The sequence below is a fragment of the Melopsittacus undulatus genome, chromosome 3 (assembly GCF_012275295.1).
Source record: "Melopsittacus undulatus isolate bMelUnd1 chromosome 3, bMelUnd1.mat.Z, whole genome shotgun sequence".
Taxonomy (NCBI): Eukaryota; Metazoa; Chordata; class Aves; order Psittaciformes; family Psittaculidae; genus Melopsittacus; species Melopsittacus undulatus.
Window position 1 is genome coordinate 4719338 of NC_047529.1, and position 12995 is coordinate 4732332.

Sequence of the window (12995 nt, forward strand, 5' to 3'; positions counted from 1 at the left end):
AAGGAAAGGAATAGCTTACTAAATGGCCAGATTGCATTAGTTTGGCAGTCTCTGCTTGAAAAAAGGCCTGGTAGCACATGAAAAATTAATCAGTATGTGAAGGGCTGGAACATTAGCACAGGACCTGGTAGGCTGATGGAGGACTGAAAATACTGCATGAATAAGTCATTCATAGCTTATCATCCCAGCAATCGTTTCCTCAGTGATAACCACTTTTTAGAATGCATTAAACCAAACATGGCATGGACTTCAAATTCAAGATAAATCCGGGTCACGTTTTGGCTGTCTGTGAAAGTGGGATGGCAGAGGGGGGATGGCAGGAAACTGCTTCTGTGGGCTCTTTGTGCAGGGACCTGTGCTGGGTAAACCCCCAGGGTCAGCAGCGCCCAAAGGGGCATCTTTTAAGGGATACAGCACAATTCCTCTCACATCTAAATGCTGTGGTCATCCTGTGTCAGTCAAATACTTGACATAGCTTGTGGCTAGCTGGGCCATGCATGTCCCTGCTCCTGAGCAATGGTCCTAGTCCAAAATACGGTAGGCAGTCCATAGGAAATACTATCCCGTGAGGCATAAGTTAATCTTAATTGCTGTGTTTCCTCACTTTTTAGGCTTGGCTTTGTCACTGCTGTAATGTTGTTTTAATGTTGTTATTGTTTCTTACATACATGAAGTGTTTTACAAATGATGGATGGCCGTGTCTGTCTGATGTTTGATTGCAGCAGCTCAGTTGCGTGTACTGCCAAAACGTTAGCCAAAGGAGACGGTTAAGAGTCTGTGTGTACAACTAAGAAGGATTTGGGGCTTCTGATCCTCTGTCTGGGTGTTTGCTGTCCTCATAGGTATGAGCAGCCCAGATTCCACTGTTCTACCCCTGCTTTAACTTCTGCATTACTCCACTGTTCCCAGAGGAGAATCCATCCCTGCTAGTGGTGGCGGGTGCTCCCCAAATCACAGAGTCCCAATTGTCCTCCCTGTGCGATTCATTTGCCACATGTTTAAAAATGAATGTAGCTATGTGAATAAGAGGAAAAGTTCAGGCAGAGGAATAATTTATAATTCCCAATAATATTGCTTCTAGCTACTGCTCTGTAGTGCCAGTTCCTGCCCAATGTGGTTTAAGCAGCTAACAGCTATAAAAGTTTGTTGACCCGAGAGGCTTAGTATCAACCATAGGTACAGTCAAAGTCAATATGGAGGCTGAAAATCCAGTGCTAATAGAAAAATAGAAGTCAATATTTAGGATGTGAGTCAGGAACTTAAAATAGGAAAGTGAAACAGATGAGGGCTGTAGCTGCAAGAGTGCTGGAGGTGAAATGTTTAGATCCGAGGACCACTGCTGATTACTATCTTCCCCTCTAACAAGGTTGCTCATTCTGCTTCAGAAATCCATTTCCAGTGGCCAGGCCACCTCCCTGACCTATATTCCTCAGACTGCCATTACGTCAGAGCCTGCCTATTTGGGGTTATAAGTGAAATCCTCTGTCTTCTAGGTGAAATCCACAGGTAATTATATATGGGGCAAATATGGGCTGGGGCACGGAGAGGCCAGGAGAAGAGTTTGGCTTTGCTCTGTTTATACTGGAAAATCCCCTTTCTAAGGCTGCACTGTTGAGTCTTGGAGAGGAGGGGGCACAGGGGAACTCCCCCCATCCAAGGCGGAGGCTGCTGGGAACAGGGATTTCACAGTGTGGCAATTCCAGGCGGAAAAGTAACCAGCTCTAAGTGGGGGTTTTCAGGCTGGAGAGGGGCAGGAGGCACTGAGAGCTCTTGCCCACAAATGAAAATGATGTGGCCTTATTTGCACGATGAGGGATGGGGAGCAGTGCCCGAGCGCGCTGATGATGAATTTATATGCCCTTTAGTGAGGTGGTATTTTAAGTTATACATCCTTCCCTCAGTTTGGTTGCAGTGGACCAGATCTCCAGCAGATGTGAATCTGTCCAGCTCCATTAAAATCAGTAGAGCCTCTTTCCTCCAGCTAGGGACCGCATCCGCATCTTCTGGTATGTGAAGAAGCTGCCATCTGCCAGGTTCTCCCATTGCACTCCCTTTCCACAGAGAGAGCTTCAGTTCTTAATAGGGGCCTGTAAGAACAATGGGGAGAAACTTTTTAGCAGGGTGATGGTTTTCAAGTGGAGGAGGGGAGATTCAGGCTGGATATGAGGAAGGAATTCCTTACAATGATGGTGGTAAAACACTGGCACAGGTTGCCCAGAGAGGTGGTGGATGCAGCATCCCTGGAGACATTCAAGGCCAGGCTGGATGTGGTTCTGGACAACCTGATCTAGTTGAAGATATCCCTGCTCATTGTAGGGGGATTGGAGTGGATGAGCTTTGAAGGTCCCTTCCAACCCAAACTGTTCTATGACTTTATGACTTAGTAGCTGTGAAGGTTTCTTTGGAGTCACACTGACATTATTTCGCTACTGTAGGAGGACCCCATCATATCCTCTGACACACACAATGACATTCCTTTGTTTTGGCTTTGATGTCATAACATTGTTTTCACAGCCTTGCCCTGATCGTGTTGTGACAAGGTCAAGTCCCTTTCAATTCAAGAGGAAAGTATTAATACCACAGTGAAAACCCCTGGTATTAATTAAGCTCTGAGAGGTGACTTCAGGCATATGCTGCTGTCTTTATGTCTTGCATGCAAAGTGCTTCGGCCAACACAACTGGTTCATGGTGCAATCCTAGCTTTGATTAAAAATGATGTATGTACTCTAATGAATGATTGCTGGGAAGGAAGGAATCACATTAAAAATGTGGACTGTGCTCAAAAGTACCACCAGCAGCAGCAGGGAGGTAAGTCTGACACACTGTGGTGCAGTGCAACACGGCTGGGTGGGACAATGTTGTTGCAACTATGCTTTATTAATGAAATATAAGGTTTGTTTCAACCAAACTACCTGAGATCTCTCTATACATTTAAGCTCTTTGTTTTGAAACCCAAGTGCTCCAAACCTCAACTATTTACGCTGCAACAGTTTGATTGTAATACGGTTCCTGTTTCATGCTGCCCCATCTGACTATTGTGAACCGCACCGGGTTTTAATTTCATGTAATTGCAGACATCTATAATTTGCTCACATTATTATAATATCCAGAGTGTTTGTTATTTTTTCTGACCAAGTGCTCGGGCAATATGGCATGTCAGCACATCCTAAAATATATACACCGGGTTGTGCAATGCCTGCTAGCGATTTAACTTAGGATTTCAGGTGTGGAAACTGAGGCACGTTGCAAGGAATGATTTGCCCATGGTCCTAAATGCAACCTGTTGTAGACTCAGTATGTAACTGGATCCCAGCCTGATGGGCTGTTTCCCTGAACTAGAACTCCAGCCACCTGGTACTCCCCTTTGCTGCAGCCTTATTTTTGCTAAGGAAGAAACAAACTGATCTCTGTTTGTCTTACCTTGGGGATCAATATTAAAATGGATATGGCACCTTTCAGCCAAGCTTTTTCAGCTGGAGACTTCACCAAGATAAGGTATCCTCAGAGATACGTTATCTATACTGAAGGCTATATGTAGAGGGTTTTCTTAAGGCTGGCAGAAATCCAGCGTTTCTGATTCTCAAGAAACTACATTTTCTTTCCCTTTTAACCTTCAGGTAGAGGAGCAGCTCTCAGTGTTCCTTCTGTAGCAATCCTGCTGAGGCTGTATCTGATGCCTTTCTGCCCCTGAGGGGAAAGTGAATGTACTCTTAGTCCTCCAACTGCTCTTTGGCTCCTTGCTCCATTCGTGCATAGCAACTTGATGGCCTTTTGTCAGTGTTGCCATTGGTATTTGAGTGGCTGTGCTATGAGCTGGGTGATGGGAACTCGCTGCTGATCCACAGGGCAGTTTTCAGCATCACATCTCTCATGGTAGTCCCATGATTCTAAATAGATGAGCCATGAGTCAGTTATAAACAGTATAAAGTATAAAGACCACTGTATAAAGTACTGAGTATGTGTCAAAGGCTTTGAAGGTTTTGGTTAAAACATAGCTGGGTATTGTAAAATGTTCTTGTTATACAGATTTCCTATCCTCTAGACATAAATTCAGCAGCAGAGATTTTTTAAGGGATGGAATGTCCTAAATTGACCTAAAATTGTTTTATTCTGCATAAACATGTCATGATTTATAAAGAACTTGGGCTCTTTCATGGACAGAAACTTGGAATTTCTCCCCTTAGACATTACAAAGCTTTCCATTGTGAGCTCTGACGAGTCAGGAAATATTGGATCTTAAACTTATCACTCTTACAAGACTGGATATTGCTGAGAAGACTGTAACTTTGTAGAGGTGCTACCCATTGAGAAACAGAGCTTGAATCACTGGCTTGCTGTCTAAAGTGAAGTCTCCAAGGAGGTCCCAAGGAGGAATATTGACATCTGTTTCCTTACTCTGGTTGCCAAGAAGAGGATGAGAAATATGTTGACAAGTGGACATAAAGAACATTGCAAGACTGGTCTAAAACTGAGTTGCAAGATAAAGCAATTCTTTTTTATGAACCCGTGATTGCTCGGAGCAGAAGGAGACAGCATTGTTCCCCACCAACCCAATACAAAGAAACAAGTGCCTGGATGTGTTAAAACATCATCTGTATTTCCCAGATCATAGAATCACAGAATGGTTTGGGTTGGAAAGGACCTTAAGATCATTCAGTTCCAACCCCCTGCATTGGGCAGGGACATCTCATACTAAACCATGTCACCCAAGGCTTCATCCAACCTGGCCTTGAACACTGCCAGGGATGGAGCATTCACAACTTCCCTGGGCAACCCATTCCAGTGCCTCACCACCCTCACAGTAAAGAATTTCTTCCTTATATCCAGTCTAAACTTCTCCTGTTTTAAGTTTGAACTCATTACCCCTTGTCCTATCACTACAGTCTCTAATGAATAGTCCCTCCCCAGCATCCCTATAGCCCCCCTTCAGATACTGGAAGGCTGCTATGAGGTCTCCATGCAGCCTTCTCTTCTCCAAGGAAGCGTTGCTTCCTACAAAACTGCTTGTGAAAACGAGAAGAGAAAAAGTTAGGAAGTCAAATAAAATATCTTGTCCCAAGAGGCTGACACACAGAATCACCCCAAAACAATTCAACTGAGAGGAAAAGAGCCCTCACATGCTCCTGAGTAAAGCTGGAGAAACCAAACCGCAGGCTCCTGGGGTAACCTGCTGCAGGTACATTTGACCCTTTTGCCCAAGCTGTATTTCATTAATATATCTCAAGGAGGATGGGCTGTTAAATGATTCAAGCTGGATAAGATTTGCTGCAATGGAAAACTTGTATGTCTCTATGCCTCTGTAGTTGAGAAACCATTAGCAAAAATAGATCAGCGAATCATTGTCGCAAACTGGACCGTTAACTTAAGAGCAGAAAGTGCAAGGGGATATGAAACTGCATTTTAATTTGTCACCCTGCTAAATAATTCATTGTACATCTCACAATATATTGAAATTAAAACCTGAAGTATGACATACAGTAAATAATTCAGGATGGCTCTTTCATCGAGTGTGAGCTAGGTTATTGATACTTCATTTTAGTTAGATAGATGGCAATGGCAGCTCCTGCTGGGGATCTCTCCCTTGACTAATTTTGCTGGTGTTGGTACTGGTGGCAAATTTAGGGCCACAAAAATGATGGGAGGGATGGAACACCTCACCTATGAGCAAAGGCTGAGAGAGGTGGGGTTGTTCAGCCTGGAAACCTTATTGTGGACGTTAAGTACTTTAAGGTGGCCTATAAGAAAGATGGGGAGAGACTTTGCAGCAGGGCCTGTTGTGATAGGATGAGGGGTGGTGGTTTAAAACTAAAAGACGGAGATTTAGACTAGATATAAGGAAGAAGTTTTATGTGATGGGGATGGTGAAGCACTGGCACAGGTGGCCAGAGAGAGGTGGTGGATGCACCATGCCTGGAGACATTCGAGGCCAGGCTGGAAGGCAACCTAATCTAGTTGGAGATGTCCCTGCTCATTGCAGGTGAATGGACTAGATGAGCTTTGAAGGTCCCTTCCAACCCAAACTATTCCATGATTCTATGAAATCCTCTTTTAGGCAGTCTGCAGTCTCCCTTGCTGAGTACTCATTCAGTTCACCCCATGACATGACTGTGAGAAAGACTTCCTGAAGCCTGAGAAGCCAGCAGAAATGACCTCATCTAATGGTATAGCCTCACATGCACTTCAGGAGCAGCCACACTACCTTGAGGATAAGGCTGCAGGTATTGATCAAAACCTGATCATCTCCACTATGCATCTAAGATGCCCAAGAAGCATGTGTACAGTACACAGCAGCCACGGAGCCACGTGCAGGAGCGGTGTGGTATTTGCAGATGAATGGCACGTACTTTCACATTGGCAAAACCAAATACAAGCATTACTGCAGAAGTGTTCTTATTATTTGAGATTGAAATCTTAACAACCAATTAGTGTCTCATTAGGGTTCTATTTCCATAGCTAATGAAGATAATTTATGAGGAAAGAAAGCGTTTGAGACTCTCCAGCACAGTCAGTTGATTTTAGCCATGGTGAAGCAGACAGCAAACTGCAGTTAGAGCTTCCTTTTTACCTGGATAATGGGGAGAACAAAAGCACATGAACCCACAAGCAGAAAACAGCCTTCCATGGTGGGACAGCAACATCTCTGTGCCTGAGAGTCTGCTAACCAGGAGTAGTGAGCTTTCCATTCCCTACACACTCTCTGTTTAGAGTACTGGCTTCTTTTGAGCAGAAAATGTGTGATTTTCCTTTTATTATGTCTATTTTTTGATCTAAATAATAGGAGTCATAAGACCTATTTGAAGTTTGTGGGTCGGTTCTGTTCAGCCCATCTCAGAGGAGGTCTATACATTATCGTAGGTAATCCAGAGTTTACTGCAGGACAATGTGAACTGGGCTCTCGCAGGTTTTGGGAAAGATTTTTAGGAAGATGGTATTTAGAGAATGATCCAGTACACTAGACCCTTGGTGCTATCTGTAGGCTTAGAATTATAGGGTATACTAATGCCTGGAGCTCAGTCCTTAGGAGGTGGGAAGAAGCAGCTTGCTTTTGGTTTGGAGGGGTCTTAGCAGCTCCGGTCTTGTGGAACTGCAGATTGTGTTTGCAGGTAGCAGAATAGCAAGGAAATGGAACCTCAGTCTCCTATAGCAGAGGGAAATCAAACAACAGGAGCTGTGAAATGTTGGTTGTGGTTTCCAGTGCCAGAGCAGGAGTTAATCTGATGGGGCCCTAAAGCCTTGCAGCTGCTTCTGTACATGTTCACCATAAGGCTCCATAGAACAAGCCATGACCCAGACTACACTGATGTGTAGCACCGTGTTTCTGACAGAGGATAGAAACGTGTGTGATGCTGCACCCACGTTCATTCCCACAGCCTCCGGAAGTGACTGAGAGAGATGGGGCTGTGGTTGGAATTGTCCAGGTCAGTGCTTTGGGTGCCTGCCCTTACCTGCCTTGGTGCTCAGATGCTCCTCTGCTTCCTTGGGAGAGCTGCTCAGGGTGAACAGTCTTTGAAGAGCAAGAGAAAGGAGGCACTTGCTTCATATCAAAACTGAATACAGACATTTCCTGCCTGTTAAAACTGCTGTTCTTGAACTAAACCTGAAGCTAGAGTGCCTGTGGGCATTGTGAGAGGCTGTTGAAGGGGAAGGTGCTGGTTTCTTGTCATCTTTAGTCAGAAATGCTCTTTTTAGGATGGGCAAGGTCCTCAGCTGCTTTGAGTACGCACTGATTTAGCTGAACTGTACAAATTCACTAGATTTAGACTTCATACTTGAAATGAGGACACTGAAATGTTGCAAACTGAAGTTGGGCTAAAGCAAAGTGTCCTGTGTTACACTGATGCATATTCAGACCCAAAAGAAGCTATATAAAGCTGTATACAAAGGTGTATCTGTATTTATGATCTGATTGTAATTATTAGCAAACTGCACTCTAGAGGTTAAACCACTTGTAGAGGCAGAAGGGAACTTTGGTTGACCTTTGGGTGGGCACAGGAAATTGAATATCTAATGATGACATCTGGGCAATAAAAAGAAGAAACAGATGTATTAAAAGCAGAAACAAACCATCTTCTTTCCTGGCTAATAACTCCTTAATCACTCCTGGTCTTCCTGGGAAGTACCTTGCTGAAGGTAAACGTTTATAGTGAGAGACAGGTAATATAGTGGATGGTGACACCAAACTCTGTGTGAGGTGTGTGGCTGATGCTCATGGAGTGGGGAAATATGGTCCCATCCTTTTCTTTTTGCATCCATATTCCATGGATGAAATACATTCTTCACAGCGTGGAAGTCACACAGAGTCTTCAGCCTTGTCCCTTTCTCCATGAGTGGCTGGAAAACTGTTGCAAGCTACACTTCAACACATGGCACATGGTTTGGGTTGGAAAGGACCTTAAGATCATCCAGTTCCAACCCCCTGCCATGGGCAGGGACACCTCACACTAAACCATGGCACCCAAGGCTCTGTCCAACCTGGCCTTGAACACTGCCAGGGATGGAGCATTCATCAATCACTTCTTTGGGCAGCCAGTGCCTCAGCACCCTCACAGTAAAGAACTTTCCTGCAGGAGGGTTTCAGTGGGGTTATTAAGCTTGTGCTTTGCTGGCTTCTGCTCCCTTTGCCACATATTTTAATGATGCTGTGGAAGCTCTTCATTCTTGTGCTGTTGCTGATCCAGTTGGTGCGGATGGTATGGGCAGCATTCCCAGGGATGAGAATCAGGAAGGAAGAAATCAGGAAGAGAAATCAGCTTGGGAAAATCACTGTTGTTACTTCAGACATCCTTGTTCCTCCTTTCCCCATCCTTGTATGTATGTGTGTGTCACACTAAAAAGAGGGGGGAAAAAAGGCAAAAAAGCAGCTTTGAAGTCTTAAATCTCAGACATGAGCTTACTTGATCTTAAACTGCCCTTTTTTTTCTAATCCAGAAAAGCTTCCATTCACTCAAAAAGGCAATTACTTGAATCTAACTGGAACCATTTTATGGAGCTCCGGACTCATTGCTTGATCTCAATAATAAATGAACTTACAACATACTTCTGCTGCTAAAGGAATTGTAGGCAGGCAGGCCAGGTCATCAATCATGATTTCCTTTTGTAGGTTTAATATGAACCTCATTTGATTTTGAACGAAACAATGTTAGCTGACGAGTGAGCTGCTGTGCGTTCAGCTATAGGGGGATCCTATAGATTTTTAAGTCCTGGCTCACAAGCTAAAGATTTTAACTGAGATTTCATTGTGAAATGATTCTACATTTCATTTAAATCTAAAGGGAAAGAATGTATTTGTGGTGTAGAAGTTCCAACTGAGAGCAGCAGCCCTGTGTACTTACCTACATACGTACTCAAAGAAGGGTTTACTTGTCAGACAAACCAGCTCTTTGAACCTGCTTACTGCAGGAGCACTGGTTCTGGGAGAGGAGATGGGGCAGAGGTGGGTGTCTGGGGCTGGGAAGGAGGTATCCAAAAAGGAGGAATAGTGACAGTCTGTGCTTTGGTCAGCTGAGTTGTTTGAGACTGTGTTGTTGGCATCTGGGCCTGCTTCAGAGTGTTCCTGTGCTGAATAGAGAGCAGATGGATAGTGGAAGGAAGGATCCTTCTACTCTGGGATAGATTGGCCACTGCAAATACACAGCCTGAACCCAAAGAGGTGTTATCAAGCTGCAGCATGTATGGGAGAAGTGGCTTCACCTTGGTTGTGCAGGTCAGAGCTCAGATAGTGCTTAAGTGGAGATCACTCCAAACTTCTGCCCAGTTTATGGCTTGATCATGAAGGAATACAAGTTGAATGAGGTTTGGCTCTAGTGAACAGATTGCTTTTGGGGAGGGATTTCCAACCATGTGTTTGGTGAACTGGATCAAGACATCTTCACTCCCATCACTGAGATGTTTAAAAACACAAAACTGAGATAAAAATGTGCCCAAAGAGGTGGTGGCCACACATCCTCATCTAGCATCAGTGCTTTTTGCCAAGCCAGCTCCTCAGCAGAACAGCACATACAATTGCTCCTTACCTTGCTGCGGAGGAATAGTTAGAATTAGCTTAAATGCATGGAGAAGTTTTACCCTAACTTGAGAAGACCTGAGTTAGGGGCTGGCTCTGCATGTGAGGTGGAGGAGGCACTAAGCCTCAGTGAGGATGTGAGAGGAAAAGGCAATCCTTTTCCCTGCTCCCTGCAACCAGAACAGGGCTTATGGCCATAGTGTGATGCCCTGATAAAGAAGATGCCAGTCACAAGTAGGTGCCAGTTTGGACCAGCTTGTGGACCAAATGCAATGCAAAACTACATTGTTGTATGTGCCATTTGTGTGCCAATGCATAGCTCCCTATATCCTAGCAAACCTGGGCACAATTCACAGCAAATACCCTTCAGCTCCTCAGTGGGAATGGCTGAACAGGGCCCACAGCACCCCAGGGAGCCCTCAGGACTCCTCTCACCCCAGCACAGTCCAGCAGCACTCTGGGATCCCACCCCATTTTGGTCCAGGCCTGCCCCAGAGCTGCTCTCTGCATCACTGCAGCTCCTCTTTCAAGTGGTTTCCCCTTTAGGCTGCTTTAAATGCTCTTATCGACAACTCCTGCACAGATAAAAGGTGCATTCACCAAGTGTATGAAACGAGGATCAGCTGATTGAAGTGATGACAGTGGCAATCCTGCAACCTCCCTGTGGTACCAGGCAGGCAGAGGTAGGCATGGCCTTGGGCTACACCTGCACTGGGAAATAAAGCAGTGCCTGCGAATACTTTTAGACCCAGCCAAAAGCCCAAGTGACTGGTTGTAGTCTCCGGATGCCTCCGGGATGCTGTTGGACCAGGCCAAGCAGCTCTCTCCCAAGGAAACTAGAGCCGAGGTTTGTTCTAACATTCCTGGGACCATCCCCAAGCAGCAGTTTGCATGCAGCCACCCCGGTGCGGAAGCTAGCAATGAAGCAGGCTTTTCCATGCCAGCTGGCCTCCGTGCCCAGGAATGTTCCCAGGCACACTTAATTTACTAGAGTAAATTTTAGTAGAGATGTAGCCTTAGAGGAAGAGGGATGTGGGTCTAGCTTGCTCCCATGGAATTTTGCCCTGGGCTCTGGAAGGAAGAGGATTTTGCTCCTCTGGAAATGCATGTGGGTCCAGGAGGAACACGGAGCAATGTGCTGAGGGAAGGGAAGGAAAGGAAGGAAGCAGGGAATACAATACGTTTTTTATCGTGTCTTTGAGCTTGGGCAGTGATATGATGGGTCACTTTGGTACTGCTGAACCTGGCTTTCTAGTAGGTGCCCTAAGGTGGATGCAAACAGCGCCTTCAACACAAGTGGAGTTGTGGTTTTGATAAACTGGGGAGAAACTCTGCCCCTGAACCCCAGTTTCTGGCCTAAAAGCCTTGCCTTGTGTTGGCTTTGCAAGCCCAGCACAGTGACTGAAGCCTTCCAAGATGCACGTGCTAACCTCCAAATGCCCATGCTACTTGCTATTGCCCTAGTAAGGCCAAGATAAAGATTCACTTCATAGTATTGTAGAATCACAGATCAGATTGGGTTGGAAGGGACCTCAAAGCTCATCCAGCTCCAACCCCCTGCCATGGGCAGGGACACCTTCCACTAGAGCAGGCTGCTCAAAGCCCCATCCAGCCTGGCCTTGAACACTTCCCCATAGTTAACTTTGGGTTTCACTTCCCCCCCTTAAAATGGGATGCAATGCTGAGATTTCTTCAGCTTTTAAGATGTGAAATACTAGAATAAGAGGAAAGCTCTAAAGCCTCCTCCTTTGGGTGGCTTGTTTAGCCTTTCTTGGCTTATTATACCATTCATACCAAAGCAGTGGTACTACAAACCCATTTGTCAGTAGTAGGGCCACTGAAGGGATTGCCAGGAGCAGTTATACCCCTCTTGAGGGACACTGAGAAATACCATTTCTCTGAACACAATGGGGATAGTCCTGCTAATCTGCTGCTCTGCTTACAAATGGTTCATTTAAATGATCACCATGTGGCATCTCAGGAGCCTCCTTTCCAGATGGAGTTTTGGGAAAGCCACAGAGCAGATCAAAAGCCAAGGAGATGGACTTTAGACCCTAAAGCTAACTGCTGCAATAGCTTATACCCAGCATGCTGAGGCTGACAACACACTGTAATAGAGGCAGCATCTGTTTGAGTTACTTGGGTAGCTTGTACACATCATGTGTAGCTCTTCTATATAGTGAGGATTTTCAATCTGAGAACCTACAAGGCTTGTAAAGAAGTATTTTAAATAGAAGCCATCACCATGATCCAATGTAGAGGAATTTTGTGTTTCTAATGAATGTATTTCTTAATGTGCTCTTGTGAGACCTCACTTGGAGTATTGTGTGCAGTTCTGGTGTCCTCAACATAAAAAGGACATGGAACTGTTGGAACAAGTCCAGAGGAGGCCACGAGGATGATCAGGGACTGGAGCACCTCCTGTATGAAGACAGGCTGAGAAAGTTGGGGCTGTTCAGCCTGGAGAAGAGAAGGCTGCGTGGAGACCTCAGAGCAGCCTTGAAGTATCTGAAGGGGCCTACAGGGATGCTGGGGAGGGACTCTTCATTAGGGACTGTAGTGATAGGACAAGGGGTAATGGGTTGAAACTTAAACAGGGGAAGCTTAGATTGGATATAAGGAAGAAATTCTTTACTGTAAGGCTGGTGAGGCACTGGAATGGGTTGCCCAGGGAAGTTGTGAATGCTCCATCCCTGGCAATGTTCAAGACCAGGTTGGATGAAGCTTTGGGTGACATGGTTTAGTGTGAGGTGTCCCTGCCCATGGCAGGGGGGTTGGAACTGGATGATCTTATGGTCTTTTCCAACCCTAACTATTCTATGATTCTATGAAATTAGAATTCATTCTTTCTAATGAAAACAAACATGTAAGATATGTATACAGCTGCCTGGATACACATGGTGCAAATGGCATTCAGTCAGCCTAGCTGGGAAATCACTTCAGCTTAAGGGAAAGAAGCCGTTATTCTATCATACATGTATATATCCATTCA